The sequence below is a fragment of the Callorhinchus milii genome, unplaced genomic scaffold, assembly GCF_018977255.1.
Source record: "Callorhinchus milii isolate IMCB2004 unplaced genomic scaffold, IMCB_Cmil_1.0 Scaffold18, whole genome shotgun sequence".
Taxonomy (NCBI): Eukaryota; Metazoa; Chordata; class Chondrichthyes; order Chimaeriformes; family Callorhinchidae; genus Callorhinchus; species Callorhinchus milii.
In genome coordinates, this window is record NW_024704759.1 from 13,208,770 (window position 1) to 13,220,217 (window position 11,448).

At 44.1% G+C, this 11,448-nt stretch overlaps 1 protein-coding gene across 1 annotated transcript in view; it reads left to right on the forward strand.

Annotated features, from left to right (window-relative positions):
* Nucleotides 1-1,778: 1,778 nt before the first annotated feature.
* tpd52l2b (tpd52 like 2b) overlaps nucleotides 1,779-11,448 on the forward strand; it is a gene marked incomplete at its 5' end in the record, with an annotated part of 35,896 nt that continues 26,226 nt past the window's right edge. Inside the window, 1 exon segment of the mRNA NM_001292549.1 lies at nucleotides 1,779-1,807.

An 11,448-nucleotide genomic window follows, 5' to 3' on the forward strand; every position in this document is an offset into this window, starting at 1 on the left:
AGTTGTTTGGTTGGTTTCTTGCTGGTTTCTCAGCGAAAAGCCCGGGTTGGAGCTGAGTGGATAATCCCCTTCCTAACCCACCCTCCGAACAAAGTGGGGGGGGGGGGAGGGGGGGAGGGGGGGGGGAGGAGGGCGGGGGAGGGGAAGGGCGAAGTGAGGGGGAGGGGGAAGTGGGGGGGAGGGGGAGGAAGGGCGAAGTGAGGGGGGAGGGCGAAGTGGGGGGGGGAGGGGAAGTGGGGGGGAGGAAGGGGAGGAAGGGCGAAGTGGGGGGGAGGCGAAGTGGGGGGGAGGGGGAGGAAGGGCGAAGTGAGGGGAGGGGGAGGAAGGGCGAAGTGGGGGGGAGGGCGAAGTGGGGGGGAGGGGGAAGTGGGGGGGAGGGGGAAGTGGGGGGAGGGGGAGGAAGGGCGAAGTGAGGGGAGGAGGGGAGGAAGGGCGAAGGGAGGATGTGGTGGGGTGTTAGGGTGGGGGGGGTTAGGGGGGGAATGGGGTGTTGGGGGGGGGGGGGGGGGGAATGGGGTGTTGGGGGGGGATGGGGTGGGGGGGAATGGGGTGTTGGGGGGGGAATGGGGTGTTGGGGGGGGAATGGGGTGTTGGGGGGGGAATGGCCCTCCCTCCCCCCCCTCTCCCCCCTCCCCCGCTCCCCCTCCCTCTCCCCCCCCCTCTCCCCCTCCCTCTCCCCCCCCCTCCCCCCCTCCCCCTCCCCCTCCCCCCTCCCCCCCTCCCCCCCCCCCTCCCCCCCTCCCCTCCCCCCCCTCCTCCCCCCCTCCCCCCCCCTCCCTCCCCCCCCCCTCCCCCCCCCCCCCCTCCCCCCCCTCTCCTCTGGAGCCAGAGACTGTTCAGGCCCGAGGCTGGTGCGAGAGATTGGTTGTGTTCTTCCTCAGGTTGACATTACTGTAGCTTTGCGGCAATAAAATTGTTGGTGTCGCCATTCCCCCCCAACACCCCATTCCCCCCCAACACCCATTCCCCCCCAACACCCATTCCCCCCAACACCCCATTCCCCCCCAACACCCCATTCCCCCCCAACACCCCATTCCCCCCCCAACACCCCATTCCCCCCCGCCTAACACCCCCCCCACCCTAACACCCCACCACATCCTCCCTTCGCCCTTCCTCCCCTCCTCCCCTCACTTCGCCCTTCCTCCCCCTCCCCCCACTTCCCCTCCCCCCACTTCCCCCTCCCCCCCACTTCGCCCTCCCCCCCACTTCGCCCTTCCTCCCCCTCCCCTCACTTCGCCCTTCCTCCCCTCCCCCCCACTTCGCCTCCCCCCACTTCGCCCTTCCTCCCCTTCCTCCCCCCCACTTCCCCTCCCCCCCACTTCGCCCTCCCCCCTCACTTCGCCCTTCCTCCCCCTCCCCCCCTTCCCCCTCCCCCTCACTTCGCCCTTCCCCTCCCCCGCCCTCCTCCCCCCCCCCTCCCCCTCCCCCCCCCCCACTTTGTTCGGAGGGTGGGTTAGGAAGGGGATTATCCACTCAGCTCCAACCCGGGCTTTTCGCTGAGAAACCAGCAAGAAACCAACCAAACAACTGCCAGCCCGAGCGGTGAGGTGAGGGCTGGTCTGTGCTGGGTTGGTGAGCTGAGGCCTGTGAAAGGTATTGTACCCCCCCCCCCCCCCCCCCACACACCAAAAAACCTGACCCCGTGTGCGTTTGTCCTTGTGCTCTGGTTTCCCCTCCTTCCCCCCCCCACACTCTGTTTGGACATTGGTTTATAAAGGGGATTATCCGGTGAGATCAACCCAGATTTAACTTAACCAGTGACTACCACAGAGAGAGAGAGAGAGAGAGAGAGAGAGACAGAGAGGGAACGAGCTTTCCTTTCCTTTCCTTTTTTTATAAACCTCTTTCTTTATTTCCTGCTGTGTCTTTTTAACATCTTTTTGTGTGTGTGTGTGTGTGTGTGTGTGTGTGCGCGTGTTTAAAAAAAAATTTCCCGTTAAAATACCTTCAGCTTTTTGATCTAAATGTGTGTGTGTTATATATTTATATATACATATAGATATACACATGTAGAAAAATATCGGATAACTTTATCCCGCTTTGAAAAAAAGGGGGAAATTATGCATTTTTTTTAGTAATAAAACCAAATCAGACACAAATGATTCATTCCACTGACCTCCTGCTTACTCTGGGTTTAGTAATGTAATGGACGTGTGTGGAAAGAGCTTTTGTCATCAGCGTGGTTTGGATTAAGGTGTGTTTTTTGTATTATATATATATATGGATCGTATTGATTGTGGATTTTTTTTCCCCCCCCCCAAGGCATCCTTTTGCCAGTAACAGGTAGTACTGGTATGAGGTGGTGGGAATCATAAGCTTGTACAGGATGTGTGCAATGCTGGGAATGCCTGTATCTTTATTTATATATAATATATGTAGAATTATTATATATTTATTTTATTGGCTGTTTGCAACCCCTGAGTATTTGCCTTGATTTCCTTATTTCAGTATAAGGGTATTTAGAATCTATCACAGCTGTATTATGTGAGCTCATGTTGTTGCTCTACTCTTGATTTCCATTGAAATAATGTTTTTTTGATTCGGGAACGCAATTGGATCTGACTAACGTACTGCATTGCTGACCTGTCCGTTTGGACAGCTAACATGTGACGTTTGGACGATTAGTAACCATTATTAATCCATAGTCGTGTATTTGCTGATTTTTAAAAAAAATATATATATACATAAAAAGAACCGATGAGCTGGGGAAGGAGGGAGGGAAGAGAAAGAATCCACATGGGAGGAAAACCTGACACACAATAAGGCTGCAAACAGTGACAGGAGTGTTAAAGTTCGCCCACTGTCTCCATTTCATAGATCCAACCCCCACAGAAGTTCCTGGATTTGAACCACGTTATATTTGGAGGCTGTTGTGGTCCCATTCAACCACTTCCTGGTTGGAGTTTACACAATGCGCTGAGATGTCCAGAGATGGTTTTCCCCATTTTTATATATATATATATATATATGTGCGCGTGTGTACGTACATATATATTTTTTTGTTAACCTTCGTGGCCACCAAACAAACCTGTGTCGATTTCCACGTTTGTTTTTAATGTTTGGCAAGCGGGTCCGTGAGCCACTGAACTTGTACGCGATCCCCTGCTCTTTTTTTTTGCTGCATTTGTAAAGATATTAACAGCAGACTTTTAAATTGCAGGCAAATACGAGTACTTAGATGCGAAGCTCCTGGCCCCCTCTGTGTGTGTGTGTGTGTGTGTGTGTGTGTGTTGGCAGAAATTGAGGGAAGGAAAATTCAAAAGTGAACACTATTTGAACATTTTAACAAGAGATGCTAGCAGTTGGCTATTTAGACTGACTCTTACTTTGGACTTTCTGAAAGCTGTAGAAGTTCAAGGGCTTAGAATATAACACGTCGTCGGTATCGAGGTGATTACTAACCCTTAAAAGGTATTTTCAAAGGAGTTTTTTTTATTATTATTATTATTATAATAATAATTTAAAAAAAGGATATCTGAAGTTGGAAAAACTGGTGACCAAGATGGAAAGCTAAACAAACCAACATAATGTGCTGGTTCAGCGCAACCACCAGACGATTTAACATTGCATCCAAAATCCTTCTGGCAGCAGTATTGATTTGTGCTCCGCATCACAAGTCCAAGTCGATAGATGAAAGAGTCATTCCGCTACAAGGCGACCGCTGCAAAAAAATAAAGAAGTAAAATAAAGTTGCCTAAATGGCAGTATTGCTGCCATACCATGTTGTTGCCTCTCCCCCCCCCCCCATAACTCCCGAGGAACGAGACGTTTTTAAGACAAACAACCAACCACTGAGTCTTTGGCAGTCCTTGAGTACCTTACGTTGGTAGCCATTCTTTACATGTGACCTCACGCAGGTAAAGTTGGAGTGCTGTTCTACCAGTGAAGACATATAGATGAACAAGGTCCTGTTCCTTGCCTTAAATCTGTAAGAGTTATTAGAGAGCGATCAATAGAGAGGGAGCCCCCCCCGACCTTTTCCTCTTTATTCATCCCGCCCCAGGGCTGTTGAGGCCAACTGTAGAATCAGTCCACTCGTCCTGGCCTGAAATAGGTTGACTTATCAGAGATTCGGATTCAGATTTGAAGCTTGTCGTGTCTCGCGAGCCGTGTCCTTCGCAAGCTAGGCCGAGCCGTGATCTGCTACAATTTTCTGTACCCGTCGCCTCTACACTCTTCAGAGCAAATACGCAAGTGACCGTTCGATTCACAGAAGTAGCACTTGGTCTGTTTTAGTCAACGATACCAGGTAGTGAAATCGCAAGAAATCTGGGGGCTCAGGGGCTGGGAGAAAGTCTTGCGTCTCTAACCCCCCCCACCCCCCTGCAACAAGGATCCTTCTGAAAACAATTGCACTATTGTAAATTGGTGCCAATGTTTTTAAAATGTTGTGAAGGTTCTGAAAGATTCCATGCCTTCGACTATTGAGAGGGTTTTATGGACGAGTTTGTTCCCAAATAATGGAGACAGGTTGCAAGCAATGATCAAGTGGTGTGGCTGAATATATTAATGGGTAGCGTTCGCGGGCAGTCTTACTCCTTCGCAAAAGAAGTGGGAGAATATCTTTGGAATGCAGAATATTTGAGTAATGTACAGCATCTTGCAGTTTTGTTCACTTATTTGTTCCAGTTTTCCAAAGTTTTCATTCACCTCTTCAGCTTCATTTATTTTCCTACTATTCAACATGGGGATGGATGAATTTGAGCGAAACGTTATACTTTTTAAGGTTTTCATTTTTTTTCCCTTTAAAGAATATTATAAGCACGTGACACTTGGTGATTGCTAATGTGGGATTGTTTCAGAAACACTGAAAGCTCTAAATATTAATTGAAGTGAGGCCTATTATTGAATTTATTTCACTTGCTGTGAAATAAGCTGTGGCTAGTGTTTTATTTCAAACGTCAGAAACTGCTGTAGAGCTAACGCAGTCATTGGTTGCCTTTTTTGTTTTCCAAATGGGGGCTTCACGGTAAAAACGACTATTTAAAAGAAAGGCAATAAAGTAGGTGTTTTCCATTACAAATTTCCTGTTCAAAAGTGGGTGGAGGGCTGAATGTAAGTGGAACACCCACAATGAGAGAGAGAGAGAGAGAGAGCCCTTCTGTGGATTAATTTAGTGTATAAACTCATTTTTGGGGTTCTCGTTTCCTTTATTTTTTTATTAAAAAAGTGAGGTTTTGTTACATTGCTGTGGAATTAAGTGTTCAGCTTTACAAGTTTAAAGTCGGCAGATAGTGCGAGAAGGAAAGAAAGTAAATTACTTAATATTCCGCAGGGCAATTGCTGTCCACGATTTTCTAGGTGTCGCTTGTACCAACTTGTACTGTATGCAGTTCTACAATTTAATCGGCTATTTGGAAATTTACATCAGTCAACGTATTAAATTGTGATTTTGTTAAACCGGTCCTCTTTTTCTAATTTTGTTAGCCAAATAAAAATGGTTCAAGTCGTAAAGAAGTTACCAACTGACTGGTGAGTAGCCAGGGCAATCTTGCTTATTTATTGTAGCTGATGTTTGATGTGTCGCTTTGACTTTAGTAATGGGATTTTTTTTTATTAAAAAAAATTTCAACCCTTGAAGTGGCAGCAATGAATCTTTCCCATCCTTTGAATCTTTCCTACTTCATTCAAGCCATTGAATCAGTTAATTTTGACGTTCGACCATCTGTTGGAAAACAAAATCAAAAGTTACAGGGGGCCAAAAAAATAATGATTAAATGAGAACAAATGCATAAAAATAGAAAAGCCGAATGAAAGTGAGGAGAAAGAAGTGGAAAACTTGCTTCAGATTGTATCCGTATCTCCGGTCTGTTTTGATATGTTATTTTTTTCACTTTAGTCTTAAGAGAGCTTTAGTTTCAGAGTAAGCTTCATGTAAAGGGGAGGTACTAGTACAGTAGTAAGCTTTGCCTATTCATAGTTTCATGCATTGGATTGTGTAGCATTTCTGCTGTAACTTTGAAGAAATTAAGATAATTACCACGTCTTGCCGTTCTATCGGGTAATTTTAGTTGGAGGACCGCGCGGTGATTTGTGTGCATTGATCAATTGTGCTACAGTATACGTTTCATAAGGTCTTGCCATCCTCTTATCTACCCTCAAGAGTTGAGCGTTATTAACAGCAATACAATACTTGGCGAAATTGCCCTGGAGATAGATGACTTGCGTTAAGTCAAATTTAAGGCAGGAAAATTATGTATTTTGGCACAAGCTGGTGATTTTTTTTTTGTGAAATGGTGGTAGTTGACTGCTTGCATTTTGCACACACAGTGTGAGCAGTTTCCAGGTTCCTGGTACTAAAAATGTGGCTCTACTTTTTTATAAATTCTTGTAATTCTTCAAATTGCTTAGTTGGAGCAGCCCTTTGGAGGTGTGCTTGCTGCAAAGATGGATTGTGTAGGTGCTCCTTTCTCCAAAAGTTAATGTATAACTTTAGTTCTGGGTTAGGTTATAAGCATATCGTTTCGCCCACAAAATATACAGTCAATTCCCTTTGAGACGTCTGGAAGACGTGATAAGGGGCTATATCAAATGTAAGTATTATTGTTATTATTATTTTACCACTAAGGTTCAGACAGGGTGAAGAAAGCAACTTGGCCTGTAAGCTATAGGCAAATCCATTCGAACCTTGCTTTTTTATCAAAAAAATTCTCTTCGGTTTACTTCCCCCCGTTCTGGAAGCGATGACGTATGCTTCCATCGTTGACAGTGAGTCAAGGCATGATTATTAGGAGGCTGTTTGACCCGGGGTGGTGGGTGGGTGGGTGGTGGGAGTGGAAGTAGACATTGGAGAGAGAATATCATCACAGCGCCAGGTGACCCTGAGCTCACAAGCTGTGAACGCGTGTGCACTTTTTAGCCATGGTCACTGGACAGTGATCATGACTGGTACTTTACCTGGGCTGGCTTTTGTTCCATAGCCTAGAAATACTGAGGTTTCTCTGGTATATAATCATTGGTGCCCTAGCTAAAGAGCTTTTTTTTTACAAAATGTAATTGACTTTGTGCTGTTGGCTTGTTTTTTGTTGATACCTAATGTTCTGCACCTTATGTTTCTACACTTTTAAGCTGTGCCGGTGATGAACGATATTTTCTCGATGGAGCAGCTGAGGGTTGGTCTTATCTAAGTATGCACAATAGTAAAGATCAAATGTTGGTTTAGGGAGGAGAGGTTTGTGGCTGCATTTCCTTCGGACTGAAGGCCCATTCATTTTGACACTAAATTAATTTGTCCTGAAGCAATCTAGTACTATCGGTTCAGTGCAGGAAGTTGGTAAAAGAGTTTACAGTAGGAACACAGAAATGAATAGGCTGGTTGGTTGCGGCAGTCCATGTTTATGTTTTTTTCCACTTTAGACAAATTTGCTGGGTTAATTTTTGTTGGGAGTATAATCTTTTCTCTTCCCCCCCCCCCCCACCTCCATGTCGAAAAAGTATCTGTAAGAAATGGCAGCGGTTATGTGAATCCCTGGTGTACACCAAATGTTTATTTCGCGTTCCGAGTGTTCCTGCATGCTCTTGTTTCAGCTCCTGCACTGTGACATTTTCAATTTTATTTTGATAAAACGGTAGTGTATCAGCACATAATTTGTGATTTGCTGTAATAATGAACGTAAAGAGGTGGGGGAGGTAATTTTCTTTGGTACGGAGCCACAGAACCAATGGAAAGGTAGTTTGATTTGCAAAAGACACCTGGTTTGGAAATGGGGACCTGTGGAAATAGCCAAGGGAGCAAAAGTCTTACAAAGAGAGTTTGCTAGTGTGTGAACATGGGCTTCTAAGTGGCAAATACAGTTCAGTACAGAGAAAATGCAAGGTACTCCATATGTGGAGCAAAAATGGACTCTGTGGATGGGATAGAATTTGCGAAGCAGGAAGCTGAACGAGAACTCGAAGTGTTAGTTGGCTCGCCATGTCAAAACAATGTGAGGTAGCAATAAACAAGGAAACTGGGATGATGGGTGATAATATCACAGCAGTTTAGCTCAGATCCTTAGACAGGCTGGAGCTCTTCAGGGTGAAGGGTTTTGCACCTCATTATCTTCAAGCGAGCCCTGATAGAGGGAGAGCATGTGATGTTTTAATCAGTGTTGGAAAAAGTAAACCCAGCCCAATACATTTGGGTGTGCTGAGACACAAGAATAAGAAGGCACAGGTTAGGATTGCAAAGAGCAATTTAGGGGCAGACACCAGGAAATATTTCTTCACCCAGAGAGTAATTTCCAACTGAAACCTGGTTGCCTTGAGGAGTGGTTCAAGGACTCTGAGAGTTGTTTAAAATAACAACTTGATGCTGTAATTGGTAGAGTGGGTTTTCTGGAAGGTTGAGATCAAATGGGCTAAAGGGCCTTCTCTATCTCTTGCGATCTTTTGTAGAGTAATATACTGCAGCAGACACTGGTGCGCCAGACCTCTATTGTAGCTTGTTATTGGCAATTCTACTGTTATGAAATGCTTAGTTTTCTGAATATAACTGCATATATCTTTAAACATTTGGTAGTGAAGCGTTGGAAAAGTCTGATGAGAAGGTGGGCAATATAGTTTCAAAGGGTAATCCGCTTTGCAGATGGTAAATAACTGAAATGGTTGTCTTTGAAATGACTCGAGAGTTTAGCGGACTTGCGCAAGGGATGAAACGTTCCGGTGCGAGTTGGATCCTCGGCAAACGCGCTGCTTAAAAATAAAACTCCACAATGGAAATGCGAGGTGGCTGCATGGGTGTGACCCAAAGTGGCCGTCGCATTGCACTGGAAGGCGAGAGGGTTGCATTTTTGCGGAAAGCATTTATCACATTGCAAAAGGCAGTGAGTGGAGTGGCGTTTCAACGTTGGGGGCTGTTCACCGGGGGTTATCTTAACTTGGGCGAGATTCCGTCCGATGCTAATTCAATTGAAACTCAGAATTCTGACCACGAAAAGTCAGAAGTAAAACTGTTATGGACTGACGGTTGTCTGATGGACGCAACTGTGTTTTTTAAAAATAAAAAGCCCCTTTGACCTCATTAGCTTCAGCGACAATGAATAACTCATGATGTCTTCACCATAGCAACAGACCTTGCTGACACTAAACCAGCTTGTGCTTGAAGGGGAAGTGTGCTCTTCTGAATGGCCGTGTAATCCTATTCGTCGTAAAGAGAAAAACTCTGTGCACTTAATGATGTGCCTTGCCTCCCTCCGCTCGTGCCTTAAACGCGCATCGCAAATTCCTCCTGCCCCCCCCCGACTGTCTCAACTGGGGTCCTGCAGAAAAATCTTCCATCATATGTTGACGCAGAGAATTGCCGTTTACCACGGTATTCACTCCATGTCAAATGCTTCGCCGCAAGGTGCATCTTAAAGAGCTTTAAGGCGTAAAATATAGAAAGGAATGATGGCTCAGATACTGATAGTAACTGTGCACGTACCTACCTGTACATCGTTTGAAGACCCCACACGGTCTTATATTATGTTTTGTGATTTTTGTTAGTACAAGACCGATCCAAGCAGTTGAAGTTCATATTCCAAGAGAATATTGCCAACTTTTAACATAAAGTTGCTGTGAAGCAGGAAAAATCAAACTTGTGACAGCATTTTATGAGCACCACTTCTAACTGTTACCATGCCGAATACACACCAAATAGTGAGCGCTTTATTTGCTTCAAGGGATAAGTTAACGGTTTCAGCAAATGCTGGAGTTTGTATTGATTATCAACCTTGTTTCGCCCACAAAATATGTAGTCGATTCACTTGACAGTATATTCTGTGACGTGCTTTGAGACATATCGTAGATGGGATATGGCGCTATATTAAATGCAAATATTATTATTGTAGAGAAGTTGCGAACATTTGAAAATTCCAACTAAATTCTTGCTACCTTGGATACTATACACAACAGTAATGTAGTGTTTCTGCTTCAATGTTTGCTGTTTTCGTGTGATATAATTGTAAACCCATTCAATAAACTTTGAAGAGACGTGATCAAAATCATTGTTCTTGAATGTCGACCAATACATTATATTAGTTTGTAATGTACAAAGCCCTGAAAGAGAAAGAACATGGTCATTTTAATCTAGAACATTAATAATAGTAACTGCACAGCATGAGACCCGTCTATTTAAAACTGCCCTACCTACCGTTAAAGGGTTATGGACATATCTGCAACTTTCAAGACTTAGTGATGTGTTACGCAGGCTGGTAATCAGTCAACAATCAAATTACTGTGGATTGCTTGGCAAAGCATTCGGCTGCTATTCCCCTAACCTCTGGAACTCCCTCTCTCTACGCTTCTGTCTTGACCCCAAGAAGGGTTCGTTTTTAAATGCTGCTTTGAAAACTTGCTTGCGTTCGCCCACTAAGCAATCACTGCTATTTACAGTAGATTCTGAAGCTCTTTGGGACGTCACCACCTCTCCTATCTCACTTGCCGTCCAACCCCATTCTTGTGCAGTGCTCCGAGATGTATCCTACGTGAAGGGCGCTATATAAAAAGCAAGTTGGTGTTTGCTCAATCAGTTCAGCCAAAGGGGAAAAGACCCTCTTCTCTGCCCCAGTCTTTTTTTTAGAAAGACTTAACATAATTTTTTATCGAACTTAATGGCTGAGTTAGGCAAAAGTGAATTTGACCCGAGAATATTTCCACCCCAATAAATAAGCTACTTCAGGATTTTGAACATTAAAATGATAAAAAATCATTAAAAAACAATTTTAATTCAAAGTTTGATTTTTAGGGGAAAACATATGAAATGTAGGTCCACTGTGTACAATAGTTGGCCATAGTGAATCTCTTTTCTCTTACAGTATGTGTCAAGCTAACAATGAGCATTATTTTATTGATATGATACTGCAGTCAAAAAGGTGCTTTGTTCCCAAATTCAAGGCCTGTTCTTTTTCAATGACATTTTCTTAAACACATTCTTGTTTTCTGACTGTTTCGTCGCTTCTGTTTAGAATTTGTACTTTGTTGTAGTTTGCCTTGGGGGTAAAAAGGAAACGGAATACTTTTGAGAAATAAGGTCAATTGGAAAGCTGTAAGGAAGTTTCTCTTAATATTTAGGTCAAGTTAAAATGTTGGTGGTTGAATTTTTTTTCTCTGCTCTTGCCGAGTTTCTTCTAAAGCTAATCTGACTTTTCCGTAGTTTTGCAAGAATCTCTATTAATAGTGAGTGGTCAAATGTTGAAGTGTAAAATCAGAAATTAGTCATTTGTATTTATGCCTGTCTCACAGTAAAAAAAGTTTGCTTATTGTATAAAGATTTTGCCCACAAATATACAATCAATTCACTTTACAGTATATTCTGTAAAGCGCTTTGAGACATCTAGAAGACATGATAAGGCGCTATATCAAATGCGATGATTATTATTATTATAAAGATTGTTAGAGAATTTAAATTTTTCATGATTTAAAATTGAGATATGTGCCAAAAGCCTGAAACCTGTTTTGTTTATTTTTTTTTGCCCGTTTATCCCGCCA